The sequence below is a fragment of the Gambusia affinis genome, linkage group LG08, assembly GCF_019740435.1.
Source record: "Gambusia affinis linkage group LG08, SWU_Gaff_1.0, whole genome shotgun sequence".
In the NCBI taxonomy this organism is placed as follows: domain Eukaryota; kingdom Metazoa; phylum Chordata; class Actinopteri; order Cyprinodontiformes; family Poeciliidae; genus Gambusia; species Gambusia affinis.
In genome coordinates, this window is record NC_057875.1 from 20259027 (window position 1) to 20280265 (window position 21239).

At 39.3% G+C, this 21239-nt stretch overlaps 1 long non-coding RNA gene and 6 other non-coding genes across 7 annotated transcripts; all 7 read right to left on the minus strand.

The window, feature by feature from the left end:
* Positions 1-12138: 12138 nt before the first annotated feature.
* LOC122836354 lies at positions 12139-12279 on the minus strand. Its single transcript, XR_006371501.1, has one exon. It is a non-coding gene; the product is annotated as a U4 spliceosomal RNA (small nuclear RNA).
* Positions 12280-12461: 182 nt separating this feature from the next.
* On the minus strand, positions 12462-14021 carry LOC122835234. The gene is made up of 3 exons (XR_006371288.1): positions 13839-14021; positions 13586-13717; positions 12462-13473 (listed from the first exon to the last, which is right to left on the minus strand). It is a non-coding gene; the product is annotated as an uncharacterized LOC122835234 (long non-coding RNA).
* A 222-nt stretch (positions 14022-14243) lies between these two features.
* On the minus strand, positions 14244-14384 carry LOC122836356. The gene has a single exon (XR_006371502.1). It is a non-coding gene; the product is annotated as a U4 spliceosomal RNA (small nuclear RNA).
* Positions 14385-14949: 565 nt separating this feature from the next.
* Positions 14950-15090, minus strand: LOC122836353. Its single transcript, XR_006371500.1, has one exon. It is a non-coding gene; the product is annotated as a U4 spliceosomal RNA (small nuclear RNA).
* A 1112-nt stretch (positions 15091-16202) lies between these two features.
* Positions 16203-16343, minus strand: LOC122836357. The gene has a single exon (XR_006371503.1). It is a non-coding gene; the product is annotated as a U4 spliceosomal RNA (small nuclear RNA).
* Positions 16344-16900: 557 nt separating this feature from the next.
* LOC122836358 lies at positions 16901-17041 on the minus strand. The gene has a single exon (XR_006371504.1). It is a non-coding gene; the product is annotated as a U4 spliceosomal RNA (small nuclear RNA).
* A 547-nt stretch (positions 17042-17588) lies between these two features.
* LOC122836360 lies at positions 17589-17729 on the minus strand. The gene has a single exon (XR_006371506.1). It is a non-coding gene; the product is annotated as a U4 spliceosomal RNA (small nuclear RNA).
* Between the last annotated feature and the right edge of the window lie 3510 nt (positions 17730-21239).

The window sequence follows — 21239 nt, forward strand, 5'->3', positions numbered from 1 at the left end:
CCTGGAAAAACAACAGAGAGCTATTTCAAGAGTCTTCTTGCCGACTTTACCAAGTCAAGCCCCATTTCTGGAAAGACTCCTGAGGATACACAAAGAAAAGGCATAAATCTAACACCATTATCAGAAATTAAATACACTCAGCAACAGAAAGATCCCCAAGATGCACACAATGCTCTCTGACGGCCACCAGATCAGGACTGGATGCTGAGGTGGATCGTTGTGAGTGAAAGAACATGTAATTCGTGCACAGAGCCTGACTTTTTGTTTCATTCCCAGTTGCCGCTCACTATTATTCTCGGTGTTCCCTGTCAAGCCTTACCGCCACCTGTGACAGCCCGGTCCTCGCTAGGCAGCAATAATACCTGGCTGGTGTTTTTTAGACACATGTTTTTGTCCTTTGTTGTTTATTACAAAATCTTCCACTTGAAGTTCCAAAATTATTACCCAGCTGTATTTCCTAATTAAAACTGCAGAGATGTTGAACATGAAATGGGTCTCTGGATATTTGAGCGTAACCAGCTTTTTCGATTAGCTCCCTGCTCCCCATCTGGCTCCGTACTGATAGCGTTGCCGCGGCGATACGTCGCAGTTTGGCTCGGAGTTTACAGTGTTGTCTTAACAAGCCTGCCTTTAAGTACTAGCCATGCCAAACCCTGTCTACTCCCACTTTTTTCTCCCCATGTGCCTCCCGCAGGGTCAAAGTAATCACACATTACAACGTCGCTTCTGGCTGCCCAACAGGGAGACAGTGATTGGACAGCAATGTGTTCTAAAATTATCAGCAATCTGTCCCTGGAGGAGCCCATTTATCTCACCCAGTGACTTCAGCGCAGTTGTCGTAGCCTGGACCCGTGTTAGACCGAAGTACAGATTGTTGGGGGGGGGGGGGAGAAAGCAGTGGGTAAACTCCCTCAGTCTCTTTCTATAATCAGGAAACCGGCTGCTATTTGGAGACACCAGTCAAACCAGAGCTGACAACTCAGCTGAAACATCAGCCAATCTGCTGCTCCTGCTCTTTATTTCCTTTTCACTTCAGTCAGTAAAGCCGACACTCTGGGCTCTTAATTTGGCGTCTTTGACCCTCGCGGCGATCTCTGAAACGCTAGAGTGATTATGAAGCGTTTATCTTCCTTCATTTGCTTTTCTGCGACATTATGCTAAGCTGATGATTGGGTTAGTAGGAAGGATACTGTAAGCCTGTTGCCACCAAAAAAAAAAAAAAAAAAAAACACTTTAGAGGTAAAACTCAGGAGCATTTAGACGTTTCTTACTTGTGCTGCCACAAGGTTAGTTTTTGCTGATTTTCCTTGCGTGTTTGAGGAGGAAAATAAAAACTTCCACTGCACTCTGATGTGAAGGTGCAAAACAAAAATTTATTCCACAGATTTTGCATAATTCCTTTCTTAGCTAACCTCCACAAGCAAACTGCGGTTGAAAAAGCATGTGGCTCTGTCGATCTTAGCATCTTCTCTATTCTCTATCCTTTGTTAACGCATATCTCATTTGCATAAATTGCAAAGTGGCCATTTAAGCTACAAAACATCCATCCATCCACCCATTTTCTAACACCATTGTCCCTCTGGGGTCAGGAGGGCAGCTGCTGTCGACCTCCAGCTACGTTCCAGGTGAGAGGCGGGGGACATCTTGGACAGGTCGCCAGTCTGTCGCAGCTATAAAACATACAAACTTCAAATAAAACAGTTATTCACGATAAAACGTTATGAAATTACCTACATGCAATATAATAATGCTGCCTAAACCTCAACAAATGCGCTTCTTAAATTACTAATTAAACAAATACGTTTTAACAGTAACTGAATATTTTGTGCATTAACTTGGCCTCCAAATTACTGATGCTTGTTGTACTCTGTGACAAAGTTTTAACACTGTTTTAGTTACAAACACTTTCTCTGTGGTTATAAAGAAAGGTCAATTTTTTTTTTTAAATACCCTAATATAATACTTATACAAAATAATACTAATACAAAATATTCTTCAGTAGATAAAACAGACCCAGTAATACCAAGAACTGACTGACACCTTTTTAGTAAATTCATATTAACTCCCGCCAAATAAAAATCTTCACACCTTGTCGTCTTTCACACAGACTGATTTAATGGATTTCATTTTAGATTAGAGTGGAATAAAACACAACTCCAGTTACTGCAAGAATAAACCGAAGACAAAAGCTAGCTGTTTGGAGGGTTGCGCAATGTTGACCAGAAATTATACACCAGCTGCTTTGGAGAAATAGCAGCTATTTCAAATAAATGTGGAAAATCGGATTAAAAATGGCACAAATATGAAAACTGACCAATGAGATTAAATGTCCACACGGCATTGCACCTACGTTATTGAGAAGTTGTCATAGTTCTGGGTACTTGTTTATGTTTGAATGTAATGTTTGTTGCCTTATCTTCTTTTTCCTCAGTTAAACTGAATCACCCTGTTGCTGAAATGCGCTGCACAAATGCAGCACATTATCTATATAGGACCTCATGTGCAACATCCACTGACCTTCTGAGGACCAGCAGGCCTTTTTGGGACCAAACAGAATGAAAGTCAATACAAAGGGCTCAAGACTGATTAAAGAAATCTCAAACTGCTCCAAGTCAAAACACGTTTCTGCATGTGAGCCTCAGAGAGAGAGAAAGAAAAGTTATTTCTCAAAAGATTTCTCAAGGTAATTTTCTTTTTTCACTTTTTACCTTTTGCTTTTGCATCCAAGCACTTTTAAAAGTGCTTGGATGCAAAAGCAAAAGCGTTCCAGGCTGTGAAGCCGGTCTGATTGCTACCACCTTTCCCCTCCTAAACTGTCTTAGCTGGTTTAAACCACCTTGTTTTGGTCATTTTCACAACATGCAAATTTAAAAGCAATTTGATATTTATATCTACCAACAGATGAGACAACTGGCTTATTTAAAACAGCAACATTTTAAGAAAAAAAATCCTCCTATGCAGTTTGAATTTTTTATTTTGCAACGCAGGGGTTCTGCACTCAAAATAATATCATTCATGCATTTGGTCTGCAGGAACAAGACCGAGTCTGGCAGGAGATTTGCTACGGATGCCGATCTTGAACTAATGCTTTTAGACCTCCCGGGTTTTCTGTGTGGGCGAACGTGACCTACCAGACAGACCCGGAGCCAGACACAGATCAGCCCGCTCGCTGGGAAATAATTGACACGTGCACAAGAGCAAGGAAAACGGTTTGCAGTAGAAACCAATACCAGGGCCGGCTAAGACCCCGTTCCTGCATTATGCTTTCGTCGTCGACATTCCCCCACACTCGATAGATCCACCTTTTGATAGAGCCGACTGGCTGATGTCGACACAGAGGAGCTTTGGAAAACAAATGTCAAAGCCAAGTAGTTTCATTGACCGCTCCGCTACCCGCCTCAGATAAAGTTGACGTCAATAAGAGTGACTCTTACTTCAACAAAAGACGGTGGGATGCTGAGTCAGTCAGCAGGGCTTCACTGGCAGATCTATCAGGTGATTTAAACGGATGGTTATTTTGAAATTATTTTATGAGGGCAAGAGACGGTCACTTTTACTTGAAGGGGTTTATATTTTGTTCAAAATTTGACCCTTTTTTTGTCATAAAATTGCTGCTGTTGGATTCTATTGTCTTTTTGTAACATTATATATAGTGTCTACAAAACGTATTCACCCACTTGGATGATTTCCCTTTTTGTTGTTTGTACAAATCTAGCATGATCTACACAGTTTGGCCTTTTTTTTGACAGACGAAAATGACAGAAAACCCTTTCATGTCAAAGTAAAAACTGCTTCCACAAAAATAATTACGATTAAACAAAAGTACGCAACATAAAATAAGCGACTCAATAGATATTCTAGCTGCGTCCAAAACCCAAACTCGCCGTCGGAGCAAAACAGCGCATAAAGGTGGAGCAGCGAAACATTAAAAATTTGCTGTTCACTGTTAACTTCATTGTAAAGTGTGAAAAAAATGGATTTTTATGGAAAACTACATTTTAGATTAACAAATGAAACGCACAGCAGTCGAGACAAGTGCATTTTTGAAAGAAGGTGGAACATTTTCTGCCGTGACGTTGGAGTAACTCGTACGACCCAAAACTGGAGGGAGCATGTAAAGAACGCAGTGTTCTTAAATGAGAATAACTCAGAACGTACATAAAAGGGCAACAAATCAGAGAAAATAACCAGACGAGGAGCGAAGAAGAGGGAGAGTAAAGGAGACGTCATTAGTAGTCATGCAAGGAGCCAAAACCAAAACGTTACATATACACTGAGGAAGACGAGGAGAATGACGGGGGGAACCGGAGAGAGAAGTGAGAACAGCTGAGGGAGAGCGCAGGCAGAGGACAGCGAGGTGATGGGTAACAGCTGCGCTGAGGAGCAGCGGGGCAGGCTGAGGCATAAACAGAGAAGGAACACAGAGAAACCAACTAAAATGTGAGAGAACATAATCCAGATAGATGAACGATTAAAAAATAAATACAAAGAAACAAACTCAAATGTGAATCGACCACAAAAAACAATGATGGAAGCAGAAAGACAAATGAAACCTGCCGTAATGTTTTCAGCCGCCTACATGCTGCTGATTTCAGCACAAACTTTATTGAACAATATCAAATTAGGCATACTTAGGAAACAATTCTGATTAAACATCTTTAAATATGGAGTGAATCCGTCGTTGCTCGGCTCAGTTTTAACGGTCTCGACTCTCTTACGTCTACCATCTTCTTCCGTTTCACATGCCTGCGTCTTTGAAAAACAGCGGTTGTGTTTTGCGGCCGGGTAAACATGCAGCTGGAAGCAAACGCCTGCACACAGATGATGGTGTCAAGCAGAGCCACTGGTCAAGACACGCAGGGAACAGCCAGAAGAAATAAAAACGACAAGCGTGGTGTTCGTTAACCGGGGCTGAACTCTTGTTTTATTTCAGTTCAAGTTGCGTTCTTTAAAAAAGTAATAAACTCCCGACAGAGTTGAGCAGTTTATGAAGAAAACCAGCAGGCCGCGTAATATGTAATGCATATTTAGAAGCATACATAGTGCTTTTCTAGTATTAGCAGCCACTCTAAGCACTTGTATATTACATAACATTCCCATATATTCCCATATTTAAAGCAGCAGCAGTATTCAGCAACTTCCAGCAAGGACAATTCAACGAGGGTTGGGATAACCTCTCTCCCCCCCTTTCATTTCAGCTCATATTAAGAAGTGCAATAACCTAGACTGATATTTAATAACATATTAGTGCTTGTAAGAAACGATTCTCTGTATTTCACTCATTTGTGTGTGAGCTGAGAGCGTACCGACTTCCACAGACTGACTGCTGTGACCAGAGTCGAGCTGTTCTTCTGGAGAAAAAAGAAAAGATAAAGGATTTGAAATCAACCATTTTCTAAGGGATTGTGGGACATAGCTCACTGCTTTCAGTAAATGCTCTTCCTAAATTTCAGTCTAATTTAAGAGGGTCAGAATACCTCCGAAGGTCTAAATCTGTGGAAGAAGTACTTTCAGAGGATTTTGTTTCCTGGCAGAAGAAGTTGTGTGAAATGACTTTGGAAAAGTTCAGACATTCTGAGTCCTTTTTCTCTCTCTCTCTCTCTCTCTGTATAAATCATATCCAAACTGAACTTAATACAATGTAGTGAAAAATTTGCACTACCTTTTTCAGAGGATTACATGGAGTTGCACTATTAGTGAAAAGTGAGGGTGGAGGGTCGTCGTTAAATGTAAATGTAATTCCCCATTTAATAAAACTTCTGTGTACTTGTTATTAAAGTGTCTGTCTAGTAGCACTTCTTACAGACAAAACTCCTGTCAACAAAATCCAATTCAAAGCAGAGGGAACGAGAAAGGCTTGAAGCTTTTAGGTAGATTTGGAAGCGTATTTAAGCAGAGGTGATTCTGTATCTGGAACAATCTGCCTTTTCACATTTGATCTGTTGAGAATTTTTTATATTTTAAGGAACTCTTAAAGATGTTTTTTTTTTTTTACTGTTTTTATGCTTTAATGTTTTTATAGTTTTAAACGGATTCACTGTATTTCTTTAACTGATATATATATACAGACTGGTCAGGTTTTTAACTGCGAATCACCCTCAATGACTCAACACTTATTCCTGTTATGACAACTTGTCTTCATTGAAAAGCAGGAAAACTAAAGTGCATACAGATTGTGTGACTTCTGCCGAAACTTCAGTTAGATAAACTACTTTGACAATAATTTATTAAATTATTCCATTCAAAAATGCTTAATTAATCCCAAAGGGAAATTAAATGTTTGCTGTAAACCAGAATATACAGTTTTCTGCAGAGCGTTGTAGATGCTGGAGGCTGTGGGCAGAAAAAACTTACCGTAATATAGCGGTCAGTATTACAGTACATCTGAAGGAGCCTCTGACTGATGACACTGTTGCATTACAGTTAAATGAGGAGGATGCTCAGGGCGGTCTGTAATGTTTTTCATTTTATGACGAATCTTTCTTTGCATAATTAGTTTCAGCAGCACAGTCTGGGGTAACAGGAACAACAGGGGGGAAAAAAGTCTATCTGCAGTAATTACTAGGTTTATGAGCAGCTTAGTCAAACACAGCAACATGGTTTATTAAAAGTTATTCAGACCTTGGGGTCTGTTCTCTACATATATTAACATTCACCATGTTGAAAGTTGCCAATGTGGGGAAGATCCAATTATTCTGGAGCTTAGAAACGTCAACGGGATTGGTCAGGTGAAACCTCGGCAAAATTTTGCAGAGGAATTGTTGCTCTTAACGTAAACATGCAGAACCTCATGGTGCGTCGTCACCACTGACTAAATTCACGGACCGCAGGTCTGTGTGGTTCCAACGCACGAAGAAAAAAAACAAACGCCTGCTCTAAAACGAGATGCCGTGTATCGTAGCTTCAACGCATCGTTAGTTAACATCCACACATGCAGACGTAGTCTGCTCCTCAGAAAGATGTTAGCACATTTTTCAGAGCTCACGAAACAAAAAGGCTGCAAAATAAAAACCAAAATAAGTCTGCAGGGTTTGTTTTTCAAAAGGATCACACTAAGCTTGTCTTTGATTGCAGCTAGCAGGCGGTCTTTGTTTTCTCAGTTGGTTCTTAGTATGGAGAAATGAAGATTTTTTTAAAAATGGGAAGAAACTGTGGTAGACCAAATTTTGGTTTTCTTTTTGTCATCACTGCCACCGCTTCATTAACTAATTTGTTGCACTGAAAAGCCAGTTCGTGATTTCTTGCTGACAAAAGATGTTTGGCAGAAAATCCTGTTGCTCTTCTGAGAGTAAAACAGAGCTTAGCTTAAGCTTAGAGTTTGTTGTGCAAGTATACTTTTAAGCATCAGTGTAAGGGCCTTCAAAATATGCTGCAGCCTCAGATTGCATTAAACGACATCAAACATTTGTTTGTTCTAAAATGCGTCACATACGCTCAGAGAAGGAGTCCGACGAAAAGAGAAGACAACTCATTCAATTTGACGTTGCAAAACGGAGGACGACGTCTAGTTTCTATTAGAGATCTCTTGACCTTCTGCTCTTGTAGAATAAATAAGATTAAGGAACTGCGTGGATTTGTCCTTCGTTCAGTAACATGATTAAAGATGGCTCCTTCAATCAGACTCACAACATACGTCTTCTGTACTTAAATAAGGGGAGTAATTGTCCCCCTGGGTTTAGCTGACATTAGAAAAAACATAATGTTCATTAAAACAAAGTAGGTTCACAAGATAGATTCACTTAGAAGAAAGAATGACAAGGATTATTTCAAAGCACTTTCACAGAACTTTAATTCCTAAAGGGTTTGAATGATTCAAGATTAGACTGACTGACCTTTATTGCCCAGTAGGGAAAATTTTATTTTCCTCAAGAGTCAGCACAAATACGCAGTCAGTAATCTTCACTTCACCATCTTCTTGATCAAAGAACCACAGCCAACTATAGATCTACTGGTGCTTTATTTTCCTTAACATTTATGCTTCACTGAAGGAGATGACTCTGCACGGATTCTCCCTCGAAGGAGGCGATTCTGTTTGTGTTGCAGGTTCCTTCTAGGAATCGCCGACTCATTTGTAACAATTTGCAGCAGCATAAACAGCAACAGCATCAGGCAAAGCTACCAGACTTTTTATCTAACGCTGGGCTGTTGGTCCACAGCACTGCTTCTGCTTTGATCAGTCACAAGACTCTAGAGGATGGCTCTGCGTGCGAGTTGTTTTTCTCACCGACTTTAGTTTGTTCGCATAAACAATGACTCTTAGCAACAGAGTGTGTCGTCGTCATCATGATGTTGGGTTTTGATATTTCTGAACATAAATATGCAATGTATCGTCTTTTCGAGACGGCGCCCGTCTTCTGCGTGACAGTGATGAGATAATTACTCACTAACTAAGTTACAAAAACGTTTATTTTGAATGCTTCGCATAACCCATTGGAGTGCATGCAGGTCTGTTGCTACGTGGCATGGAGAGAGACGGGATATTAAGGAGAGAATCTGGGAACGATGTCAGTCATTAGGGATAATGTTAAAGACAAGTCGGTAGACTTTACTGCTAAGCCACATTAGCCAGCCGTATGAGCGCAACACAAGGAGTAGATCAATGCATCTCTGATCGAAACAGGATTTTCCCACAGACACGATCGACCTTTACTAGACCAACAAGCTAAATCAGTGCCTTGAATCATGATGCAGTTTGCAAACTTTGTAGACAGACTTTGTACATTTCAGCTACTTTACCCTTAAACTCAACCGTCCAAACAAACACGACACGTCGTAATGGTTTACAGGTTGATGCTGTCGTTCAGAATGTATGCTAGCATTCATTAAGACAACTTGGCCATCCATGCTAAAAGGCTGCTCCTTAATAAAATCCGTTTTTGTTTATTCCAAAGTAATTGTATACCTTTTATTTTCTGAAACCAACGTGTTGCGAAGAAAATTATTTCAACAAAAGAGAATCTAAATTGTCTACTGTCGCTGTAGACCATAGGAACAAATGTAGCTGTAAGGACATAAAAAGAACAGTTTAGTTATTGATCGTTATACCATTGTCTGCTGCACAGACACTGAATCACTGAATGAGTAGGAAACTTGAATTTTTTGGGACCTTAATCCCACAAAAAGAAAAGAAGTGTTCATTTCATTGACAGATGTGTCAAACAACAGTTATCTAGCCTGCAGGACCCCGTCTTAACTTCATGTGTCACCACTCAGCAAAAGAACAATTAAGATACACCCCTTATATAAAAATAAGCCAAAAGTAAAAACACATTGAAGTTCAGTCCAGAATGTTTCCAAGTCATAGTTTTATATTTAGCCATCTGTTTAGTATTGATGCTAAGCCCAGTTAGCTTCTTTTCTTACTGGTCTGGAGGGGTTTTTTTTCCCCCCTCCTAATGCAAACAAATTTTGCTGAAGAGTTTAAAACAAAAGGCTTTGTAGGGAACTGGAAGGTTACACTAGATTGCTTTCACCAATAAGACAGCCAGGCCTTTTGCGCCAAATGTAATACAACTGGAGCACCTGTGCCCCAAAAACCAAACACCACACTTTGTAGATCACTTAAAAAGGAAAACAAATCATTCCAAATGAAAAAAAGTGACAAAGAGTGGAAGAGACCAGTTTTCCTTGGGTTCCCGTTAAGATTTACAGAGTAATTGAGGCTGAAAATACAATCAGGAAAGCTGCTTTCCATGTCACGGTGTCACAGAAGGCAACTAATTGGGGGCAATCCCTTGTACACCATGCAGAGATTAAAAAGGCAGATAACTTTGGAGGACTGCAACAACTTTAATTGGGTTTGTTAAAGAACTTTTGAGATTTCTGCTCTCTCATGTGCTCTCTAAATGTATTAGCCGTCTCCCTAAAACACCCCCCACAAAAGAAACGGCAGAGAGAACAAAAATGAGAAGACCTGCTACAACAGGTGAAGCAACAAGGGTGTCCGCAATTGGCCACAAATCAAAGCGTCCCTTTTTTAGAGTTTGCACCTGCGTTTTAAATAGAATCGGCTGTGATCTTTTTTAGTCTTTGAAGACAAGTGTGGTTTCCTATTTAGAAAATGGAAATGCAACACCCACTGTGACAAAAAAAACAACAACACCAGCTTTAAAAGCAGACTGTAGATTAGCTTACTGAACAGACATCTGAAGTAAAAAAAACAACAAAAAAAACAACAAAAATAGCTGTGTCTCCTGTAATAAGTAGTTTCGGTTTTGTCACGGAGTTCAACGTTATGATAAGTTATTATTCTTTGTAATGAAAAGCAGGTTTTCATTTGTGAATTCCTCAGTGAGTACTGCTGCCTCTAGACTTTGTGGAAATGATTTTACGTCTTAGAAAAATTAACTTTAAGAGTAATCAACAGTGAGACGCTAAGACTGAGATGCAATAAAGGTAATAGCTCATCACGTTTCCAAACAGACATTAGAGAGGGAGAGAGACACAGAGAGTTGGGGTTGGAGGGAAGGACACACTGGTTTCCATAGCAATCCTGAGCACTGTCACATGGTTACCTAGGAACTAGTCCTGTCGTGTTGTGCTGTGTATTTGTTTATGTTTTGGCATTTATTAGGCTCCTGTTTACGCAGAGGAGAGTGGCTGGACGGCTGAGGAGCTCCCAGCAAAAGCTCAGACACTGACCCGATAAAAGGGCCGTCTGTTTTCAGCTCATGTTACTGAAACCGTGATCACATCCTGACGGGGAGCGACCGCCGGGTCATAATCGGGTCAATAGGACCACACACAGAAAACATAACGTTTAAAAGATTCACTGATCACTGCTCTGTGGGTCTACATGACAGAGGACAAGCCAAAGGAAATGCTTCGCAGATTGCCACAAGATTCAATGCGCAAGTCTTTCTGAGTAATTTAGGGAAATATAAATCTCTCTTCTTCAAAGCTTTATTTGACTTGGGATGAAGATGACCAGTTGCTCCGATTTCTTTTTCACATTCTCAGTGCTGAAGTTGGAGAGTAACAACCAACAGATGGCTTTCTATAACCGCACTCCAACATCTGAAACAATGACTCATTATGAATGGTGAACAAACGACAGCACGCTAAATACTCTTAGCAAAAGTAGCACATCAAACGACCACTACTAGGAAACTGGAAGGTAGCAGGTTAGCATAAATATATATATCTATAGATATATCTATGTGTTTAGCAAGGCAAACTGGTGTCATACCATGACATTAAATCCCTCATTTTCACTTTCATAAACAGCAAAGAGTGAAAATAAAGAGGAAATTAAGACTGTTTACAAAAACATCAAAGTTTCGAGAGCCTTTCCGGGTGAGACAAGAGTCTTATGAGTTCAGCTGGTAAGTCTTGATTAAGTCCGCCACACGGCGATTGACTACAACAAAATCGCTTTCTAATTTAATAGCAAAGCAATTACGTCTCTGTAAGATGCTAAAACATGACAACACTAACATTATTTTAGGTTTTAGAACATTTACAAGTGACGATTAACCCTCAGCATAATCAACTCTGTGATCCTCTGCTCGTCTCTTCTCCTTTATCCTGGATCTAGAGCGCCCCCGTGTGTTCTAGAATGCACACTGCATCGCAATATGTGTTTATTCCGGTTTCAAGAATTAAATCTTGCCACAGTGTATCTACTTTTAACTGTAGCAAGGAAAAAACAAACAGTCTATTTACTAATTAACCACTCTTCATTTACAGAACCAGAACCAAACATGGAGAAGCAGCATTCAGCTTCCAAGCACCACAAATCTGAAACAAACGTCCAGAAAACTGTAAAACAGCTGAAACGTTGAGTTCCTTTCAATGTAGACTAAACCTTAAGAGTTGATTTTGTACTATATTTAATGAAACACTAGCCAACATTTTGATGAAAAGGTAAAAAAAAAGTAATGTTTCAATAGTTGATTTTTGTGTTTGTATGATGTAAAGCATGTTGAACTGCCTTGATGTTGAAATGTGCTACACGAATCAAATTTGATTTAACTTGAATTAGTTGTGGGAACATAACATTAAACACAAATATCGACCAAAGACAGTGTTATCGACACTGATACGACATGACTCACTGCTTAGTTTTAGATTTCTCTTTAGTTGTCACACTTTGGAAAGCAAAGTTGGGATGTCTGTTTTCTTTTACACGTAAATCAGCCTCTGTAGAGACTATCAAAAATTGCCATTGCCGACTATATTTCAAGTCGTCAAGGCGGGGTATTGGGTAAAGTTTTCAATTAGCAATAATCGCGCCTCGGATAAACCTCATAGGCTACGATACTGCCACTGCGCAAAGCTGCCAGCCTGACCTCAGCGGATGGGATCTCTATTCACTCCCTACCATGTTAACCCATGGTTGAAAACATGGCTTCATCTTCGTTCAGCAGCTCTGCAGAGTAAACAGTAATAACATCATAATCACATCTAAAAATAACTGGACAATATTCAGCACCAACTGATTAAAACCAACGTTTGCTTCAATGTGAGAACTACGATGTTAGACTTTAATAAAATTAAACTGACAGCAGCCAAACTCATCAAATTCCACATTCACTTTATAAAATACAACAATTCATCAAGGTTTTTTTTTTAGTATTATTATTCTTCTTCTTCTTATTATTATTATTATTATTTTAGATAACTTACATGAAGAAGCAGGAAGCCCAAAGAATTCAACAATTTGCATTCTGTCGATTTTTTTTCACAGTTGCTAAAAAAAAAATGCTAAAGTGACTACACACTTCATCTTCAGTTGGTGAAAATCTTAAATGGCTACTAATATCACTCATCATTGACTATCATTGACTCAGCAGTCAATGTGTTGTGCAGGTAGGTTTTGCACAGCCCATTGCTGTAAATTGACGTGCAATGTCCAAACCTCAGACTAGTTATGACACTGACAAAAATAAGAGCCTATTTCTTCTTGAAGACTTCAGACAGAAATATTTGGCTACTTATGGGTCATCCAAATATTTATATGTTGATGAAAAGAAATTTTCCGCTTTGCTTTCACAAGACAATGCGAACTGGCTCAAAATTGGTTTTCAAATGTGGAAGGGAAGAGAAAAATCACTTCTGAATTCTGTTATGCAGAAACTACAAGACTTCGTTGACTAGACACATCCTGACTGCTTTCAGAAATAGCGACGGACAGATGATGCCTCATTAGGTGTATGGCGTATATCTCAAACTGTGTCGACACAGTGCTGACAATCTGTTGCTGCTGCAGATCATGTCACAGCAAGTGACTGGAAACAGCCTTTGGGCCGAGGCGATTGCGCCGTTTACAAACCATTTCTCTCGCTTTTGAGAACATCCTTTCACAGGTCACTGATAATGATACATAGAAATGTAATTATTGTTTGTATAACGTAGGGTAATCGTAGTCTTTGCATTTCCCAGTATTGTAGTGGATCCTCCGAGATGCATCTTTATACCTTGATGACAGCATTTGAGGAGACATTTACTGATCCCTTCGATTTCCATCTTCAGCTGCTGCCACAGGTTGTCATAGGAGGAAAAAAAGAAGAAGAAAATGCATCTGTGTGGCTAATTTGCAAGAACATTAAAATACATATAAACGCAGTTAACAACCATGACAAACCTGAACTGGGAGCAGGTGGTTGAGTTGAAGGTCCAGTTCAGTCGCCTGCTTTCTGGAAGCACCAGGGTTTATCGCGGAGTGTTGACAGGATCATCCCCGTAATGCATTTTGTGGAAAAGCTCCAGTTGCAGCCTAGAATATAAACAACCGTTAACCCCCTGTAAACTAATTCAAATATCCTATAGGAAGGAATTGGAATAAGCCGAAAGAAACAATTCTAAAAAGTGGAAATGAGAACCGAATAATAACTTACCTTATTCTCCGCGACCAGATCAAGAATGATCCCACACGGGAGGAAAAATCCTCTTCCTCGGTTGATTCATGCCGGTATTCAAATACGAGCCGAAAACCAACGCAAAGCATAGAACACAAAGTTTCTCCATTCAACAAAACCCACAAGCGTGTCGACACTGTTTCCCCTTCACAAATACAATTTGGCGCATGCGCAACCAAACGATACAGGAACTGTTTTGGTCACGTGGTTTTCCTTAAAGTGATACGCGCGCTGACACAGGGTTTTGTCTTGTTTGCCCGGCGCATGTGTTGAGGTTCCTGTGTTATCTGGCCCATCACCATTCGGAAATACGTACCACTGAACACAGATAGCGTTCTTATTACTTCTCAGTTTAAAATGTAATTCCATTTACAACAAAATTAGTCTCCGCAGAGACCGTCAAAAATTGCCATTGCCGACTATATTTCAAGTCGTCAAGGCGGGGTATTGGGTAAAGTTTTCAACTAGCAATAATCGCGCCTCGGATAAACCTCATAGGCTACGATACTGCCACTGCGCAAAGATGCCAGTCTGACCTCAGCGGATGGGATCTCTATTCACTCCCTACCATGTTAACCCATGGTTGAAAACGTGGCTTCATCTTTCACTAAGATTTTGATGATTGAGAAATGAAATTCAAAACATCAGTCATTAACTTGAGGATAAAACAGACATTAAAGGCAAAAACGATCAAACGTTACAAGTCATACAAATGGATCAAATTAGGAGTGACATTACAGAGCTAGATAAATGTTACATTTAGCGCATGCACAATTATAAAACCAACACAATAAACAAGAGGTTATTGGTTTGTCACCTGCCTTGTTTTAGACTTAATTATATTTTCTAAATACATTTAGAATGTAAATGTTTTCCCCAACATCATGGGTATTAATACACTTAAAATTTTTGTTTTAAGAAGTTTAAGCAGAATATGCTGTTTACAGATCACCATCAGCATTGCTTAATATGAACTGATTGGTAAAAGATCATAGTTTCTGAAATGCAGCTTGTAAATTAGACCACCCTAAATTTTATATTCCACATTTTGTGGAAAGCCACGTCATAATTATTTTAACATTAGATTGAGCCTCCGTAGAGACTATCAAAAATTGCCATTGCCGACTATATTTCAAGTCGTCAAGGCGGGGTATTGGGTAAAGTTTTCAATTAGCAATAATCGCGCCTCGGATAAACCTCATAGGCTACGATACTGCCACTGCGCAAAGATGCCAGTCTGACCTCAGCGGATGGGATCTCTATTTACTCCCTGTCATGTTAACCCATGGTTGAAAACGTGGCTTCATCTTTCACTAAGATTTTGATGATTGAGAAATGCAATTCAAAATATCACAGTCATTAACTTGAGGATAAAACAGACATTAAAGGCAAAAACGATCAAACGTTACAAGTCATACAAATGGATCAAATTAGGAGTGACATTACAGAGCTAGATAAATGTTACATTTAGCGCAAGCACAATTATAAAAGAATATATTTTGCAGGTTTGCCAGATTAAAAAATAACAACAAACCAAACAGGATGCTATTTTTTCCAAGCTGATCGTTTTTTTTGTTTTTTTTTTTTCTTTTACATTTTTTGTCTTTTTAACTCACTCTTGCTTCATTTCGAAAAGTTTATGAAATGGGAATGCCTAAATCTGAATTTTAGTAAAACTGTTTGCTTTTACATCAAAACTTGTGTTCCACCTTACATTTCTCATTTTAACATCTTATATTGTCTGTGTTTTGAAACAGTTATTTTGTTTTTGTTTTGTTTTGACCGATACCAGGAATTTTAAAACACCTAGAATTGTCTTGTTTTGAAGAGTTTAAACAAAAAAATATTTTTTTGTCTTTTTTGTCTTTTTAACTCACTCTTGCTTCATTTCGAAAAGTTTATGAAATGGGAATGCCTAAATCTGAATTTTAGTAAAACTGTTTGCTTTTACATCAAAACTTGTGTTCCACCTTACATTTCTCATTTTAACATCTTATATTGTCTGTGTTTTGAAACAGTTATTTTGTTTTTGTTTTGTTTTGACCGATACCAGGAATTTTAAAACACCTAGAATTGTCTTGTTTTGAAGAGTTTAAACAAAAAAATATTTATAGGTCATCCAAATATTTAAGAATGTATGAAAAGACACAATGTGAACTGATTCCAAAAAGATCATTGGTTTTATAATGTGGAAGTCGAGAAATAAATGATTCTGAAGTGCTGTTGGTAGCCATAGACAAATTGTTACACTTCATGTAGCTAACATCTTTGTCCTTCCTGAATGATTGAAAGTTAACCAGATTAAACAAAAATTAAATATAATTACATTTACAAGTAAATCAGTCTCCATAGAGACTATCAAAAATTGCCATTGCCGACTATATTTCAAGTCGTCAAGGCGGGGTATTGGGTAAAGTTTTCAACTAGCAATAATCGCGCCTCGGATAAACCTCATAGGATACGATACTGCCACTGCGCAAAGATGCCAGTCTGACCTCAGCGGATTGGATCTCTATTTACTCCCTGTCATGTTAACCCATGGTTGAAAACGTGGCTTCATCTTTCACTAAGATTTTGATGATTGAGAAATGCAATTCAAAACATCACAGTCATAAACTTGAGGACAAAACAGACATTAAAGGCAAACGTTACAAGTCATACAAATGGATCAAATTAGGAGTGACATTACAGAGCTAGATAAATGTTACATTTAGCGCATGCACAATTATAAAACCAACACAATAAACAAGAGGTTATTGGTTTGTCACCTGCCTTGTTTTAGACTTAATCATATTTTCTAAATACATTTAGAATGTAAATGTTTTCCCCAATATCATGGGTATTAATACACTTACAATTTTTGTTTTAAGAAGTTTAAGCAGAATATGCTGTTTACAGATCACCATCAGCGGAGCTTAATGAGAACTGATTGGTAAAAGATCATAGTTTCTGAAATGCAGCTTGTAAATAAGACCACCCTAAATTTTATAATCTACATTTTGTAGAAAGCCACTTCACAATTATTTTAACATCAGATTAAGCCTCCGTAGAGACCGTCAAAAATTGCCTTTGCCGACTATATTTCAAGTCGTCAAGGCGGGGTATTGGGTAAAGTTTTCAACTAGCAATAATCGCGCCTCGGATAAACCTCATAGGCTACGATACTGCCACTGCGCAAAGCTGACGTCAATAACATCCGCAGAGACTCTTTAGTCTGGGCTCTATCTCTTTCGATCACGGTTTTACAGTGGGCGTGGTTTCAGCAAATACCAGTAGATCAAATTATTATAATTATGTTAGTAATCATATTCTTCTATTTCTACAGCATATGGCAAAGATTAATTTCTGCAGATATTAAGAACAGAGATTAAATTACGTCTATTGTAAAACAGGAAGTGGTCGAAAGTGTCCGATCGATTTGTTAACGTTATGTTAAAACACTTTGGAAGAAGCATGGCGAAGTGTCGGATCAAAGAATAGTATAAGCGTCGAAAAAAAATCTTTTAGTTCTGTCAAAGCCAGTGTAGAAAAGTAAACGAAAAAATGTCCAAACTGCGATGACGTCACATCCGGTGTCACAACATTTAAGGCTCGACAGAAGCGGAATCAATCAAAGCGAGTTCCAATTACTAATACTATAATTCAGATTTGTTCCACGCAAGAGTCAGATTTTAGCTTATAAGAAGCATTGCAGTTAAATTTCATGTATTTTCTTAACAGTAAAATCAGCCTCCGTAGAGACCGTCAAAAATTGCCATTGCCGACTATATTTCAAGTCGTCAAGGCGGGGTATTGGGTAAAGTTTTCAACTAGCAATAATCGCGCCTCGGATAAACCTCATAGGCTACGATACTGCCACTGCGCAAAGCTGACGTTCAGATGTGAGCGGAGGGGTAGTCAAGTTGCTACATACCATTTTAACTCACGGTTTCGTGACCAGTTCAAAGTATTCTCGTATTTTCCTCCCTACTCCAAAACATGGACTATTTTAGAGGCACATGGGATAAAAACTAACCGCACTTGTTTGTTTTACGAATAAACGTATTTTAAAACTGTGGATTTTGGCGCGGTGCATTCTGGGTACAGACGTATTTAACGTAAGTGTTTAACTGATACGATATTTTTTCATCTCACCACCAAAACACAAATTGACTCGCACGTAGCTTGACAAGAGAGTCAGTATCTAAGTGTAAGTGTTGTGTTTATAATCCAAAAGGTTTGAAATCATCCCCGCACACAAATTCCCACATATCAATGTTCTCAAAAAGGCAATGTTATGGCATGACCACCAGATGGCAGCGTAGACAAGAGCAAAGCTGGTCAGGCTCACTTAAAAACGGCTTGCAGAATGCAGTATTGGTGCATCGACACCCCATGGAAAGAGAATAAAGCTGGCCTAAACATTATAAAACAGCTATAAATTAAAAAACAAATAAATAAAATGTTTAAATGACGTAATGTCATTCCGCTAAACTTGGGTCAGAGAAGCGCCCTTCTCACTTTTTTAAAAGATATTTAACTGTCTCTGAATCTATAACATGTAAATTCTGAATGGAAAACCAAATTCTGTTTTTTTTTTAATCCAACAACATTATAAATACGTCCACTTACGGTCTTCATATGATTTTTAATCGCACTTTTACAGGCCATTTGGTGATGCAGATGTAACCTGGTTGTTATAATTACACAAAATGTCTTCTTTTTTTGGTTGTTTGTATTCTCTATCATTGTTCTCTACCTGACCGAAAAGCTGTCATTGTTTTGAACGTGTTACTTTAAGAACGGTAGCCCCTCCTTTTTATTTCTTCTTTTATGGTTTTGTCTTTAAAATGTTTGCGTCCCTTAGGCCCTCCCCTTTTGTCATGTTGTCCTGCGGGAGAGGTGTGTCCTATTTATTTCCTATCTAAATACTTCCAGTTTATTTATAGATTTATTAAGTTAATTTCTGTTATGTATTTTTGTTTGTGTAGGACTTGGAGCGGGCAGCTTGTTAAACGATTGCTTTTCTTTTTAATACTTGTCAGGTATGTTGTGTAAAGAAGGTTTATTTTGTTTAATGTTGTGAGACATGATCCCGCCCTTTTTGTCATGTTGTCCTGCGGGAGAGGACTTGGAGCGGGCAGCTTGTTAAACGATTGCTTTTCTTTTTAATACTTGTCAGAATAAATCGAAGAAAGCCAAACCGAGTCACGGCCTGACTAATTACCAATAACCAGCACAACGCAGAAGGGATCCGGTTACACAGACCTTTTCCCACAAGCTTTTTTTTTTTTTTTTTTTTGATTGCACGCAATCTTTTGCATACCAAAGACTGAGGGAAGATAAAGATCAAGCAGTTTTCCCCAAATTGCTGTGAAAAGGATTCAACGACTTTCAACTCTGAGAAAACTGCAGCAACTGTCAAGCATGGCTGCGACGCCATCATGGTGACGGTCTGATCAGCTCTGCTGCGCTGCACAACCGGTTTGTTCCAACCCGGAACAACCTGGATTTTCCGTGAAAATGCAGTGGGGATGCTGCAAACTGAAGGTTTTTGGTGAAAACCGATCGCAGAATAAATCCAAGTCAATTGCATAAAACTTGCAGAAATGTAAAGAAATAGGCAAACTGCATACAGAAAAACTGTTGAAGACGATTGAAATCCCTGTGTGAATACCTACAGCATTCACACTGATGATAACTTCACCTCAACTAAACATCCAGACAGCAGAAATGTAAACAAAACATTGTTTACATTGTTCACACATACGATAGCACACGTATCGTATGTGTATCGTAACACCAACAGTTCAAATGACCAAAAGATCCAAATCATTATGACATTCATGCGAATGATACGCATTCACATGCTGACTGCGGCCGCAGTTGTCATTCTGCACATGTACTGAAATCTGAGCTTTTCACACGCGTTGTGTTCGACGCAAGCAGCAATTTCTCTCTGCGGATATTAGGAACCTTATTCACTTGTTGTGAAGCTTCAGTGGTATAATGTAGGTGCTTTTGGGTGCTCGGCAGATAAGCGTTGCTGTGCCAGGTGTTAAAGCTGCCGGAGCTGACACATTAGACGGGGATTTGCCCGTGCCAGAATGTCAGGCCAATGAGGCTCATAGAGGTGTAGGCTTGGATCACTGTCAGGGACAGGTAAGTACGCAGATAAGGGGATTACACTATGTTTGCGCCGAGTAATCTCAAATGAATCCCGCCAGTTTCTGTTTCATCCTCAATCTGGAGCGCGCAAATTTCTCTTTTCTCAACACAAGAAGCGCGCCGCATCAGCAAAGTTTAATTCATAAAAACCAGCCTTTTATCCGCGCTTAAAGTGCATTTGAGGGCATTTTCGGGTTATGGTCCTTTAATAACCTTGACGGTAATAATCTCCTCTTATTTTCCTAGAGCCATAATTGCTTTTCAGCCGCATTTGAATTTCTTTTTTTTATCAGCAGCTCTGCCCTCTCTGCGCAGGTTTCGTAATAATCTGGGCCTTGCCATTTGGTGGTGCTGTTATATAAAGCTTAAAATTGACCTGTTGAACAATTAGGACTTTTTAGGAGTGGTTTAAGTTCCTCCAGGCTGCGGCTTTTCCTGATGGCATGCCGGGGAATGAAAATACAGTTGAACAGATGGCTGTTTCCGCCGTTCAGCACAGACTGGTGCTGGTGCCATCCAAAAGACACTCAGTGGAGAGTCTGAAGTCTTTAACTTGCTGAAAACTGTTTTCCCCCCTGAACTATCAAACATAAAGAAAGCTAATGTGTCACACTTTTGTCATTGTCTCTATGTTTAAAAGCTTCGTAAGTAGGGTCTGTTTGGGGACGGGACAAGAAAGACATCTGCTAAATCCAGTGATATGGCCATCATGAGCTACACAGCGCAGCTTTCTCCCGTAATCACACATTGACAGACCTTATCATGGATGCGGTATCTCCGTCTTATCTCGGACGAAATGGATGCCGCGCGCTTGCTGAGAGCGCGTGAGTGAAAGCAGGCGTGTTTGGGCTTTTAGTCGGACCTTAAAGAGGGTCATTTTGTAATCTGGTCTGCTTCGGATCAAGGCCGTGTTAAAGACGGTTAGCTATGTTAAAAGTCTCTTTGTCTCTCTAGACTGGGGGCCACCTGGAGACGATAGAGCTGTGATTAGATTATGTTAAGAGCAGGAGGAGGAAAACAATGACGTTTTGTGTTTTTGTTTTTTTGCTTGGGTGAAATGACAACCGAGCGAGTGTGAGCGAACATCTGATATGAGAGGGACAAACGTGGCTCGCTGCGCCTTCGTGGTTTCTGCCTAAAACCCTAGGGTCAAAAAGATACACTTTATTTATTTTTTTTTTTTTTTGGTGATTTACTGATCCGCGAAATTTACCGCCCTGCTTATACCAGCCC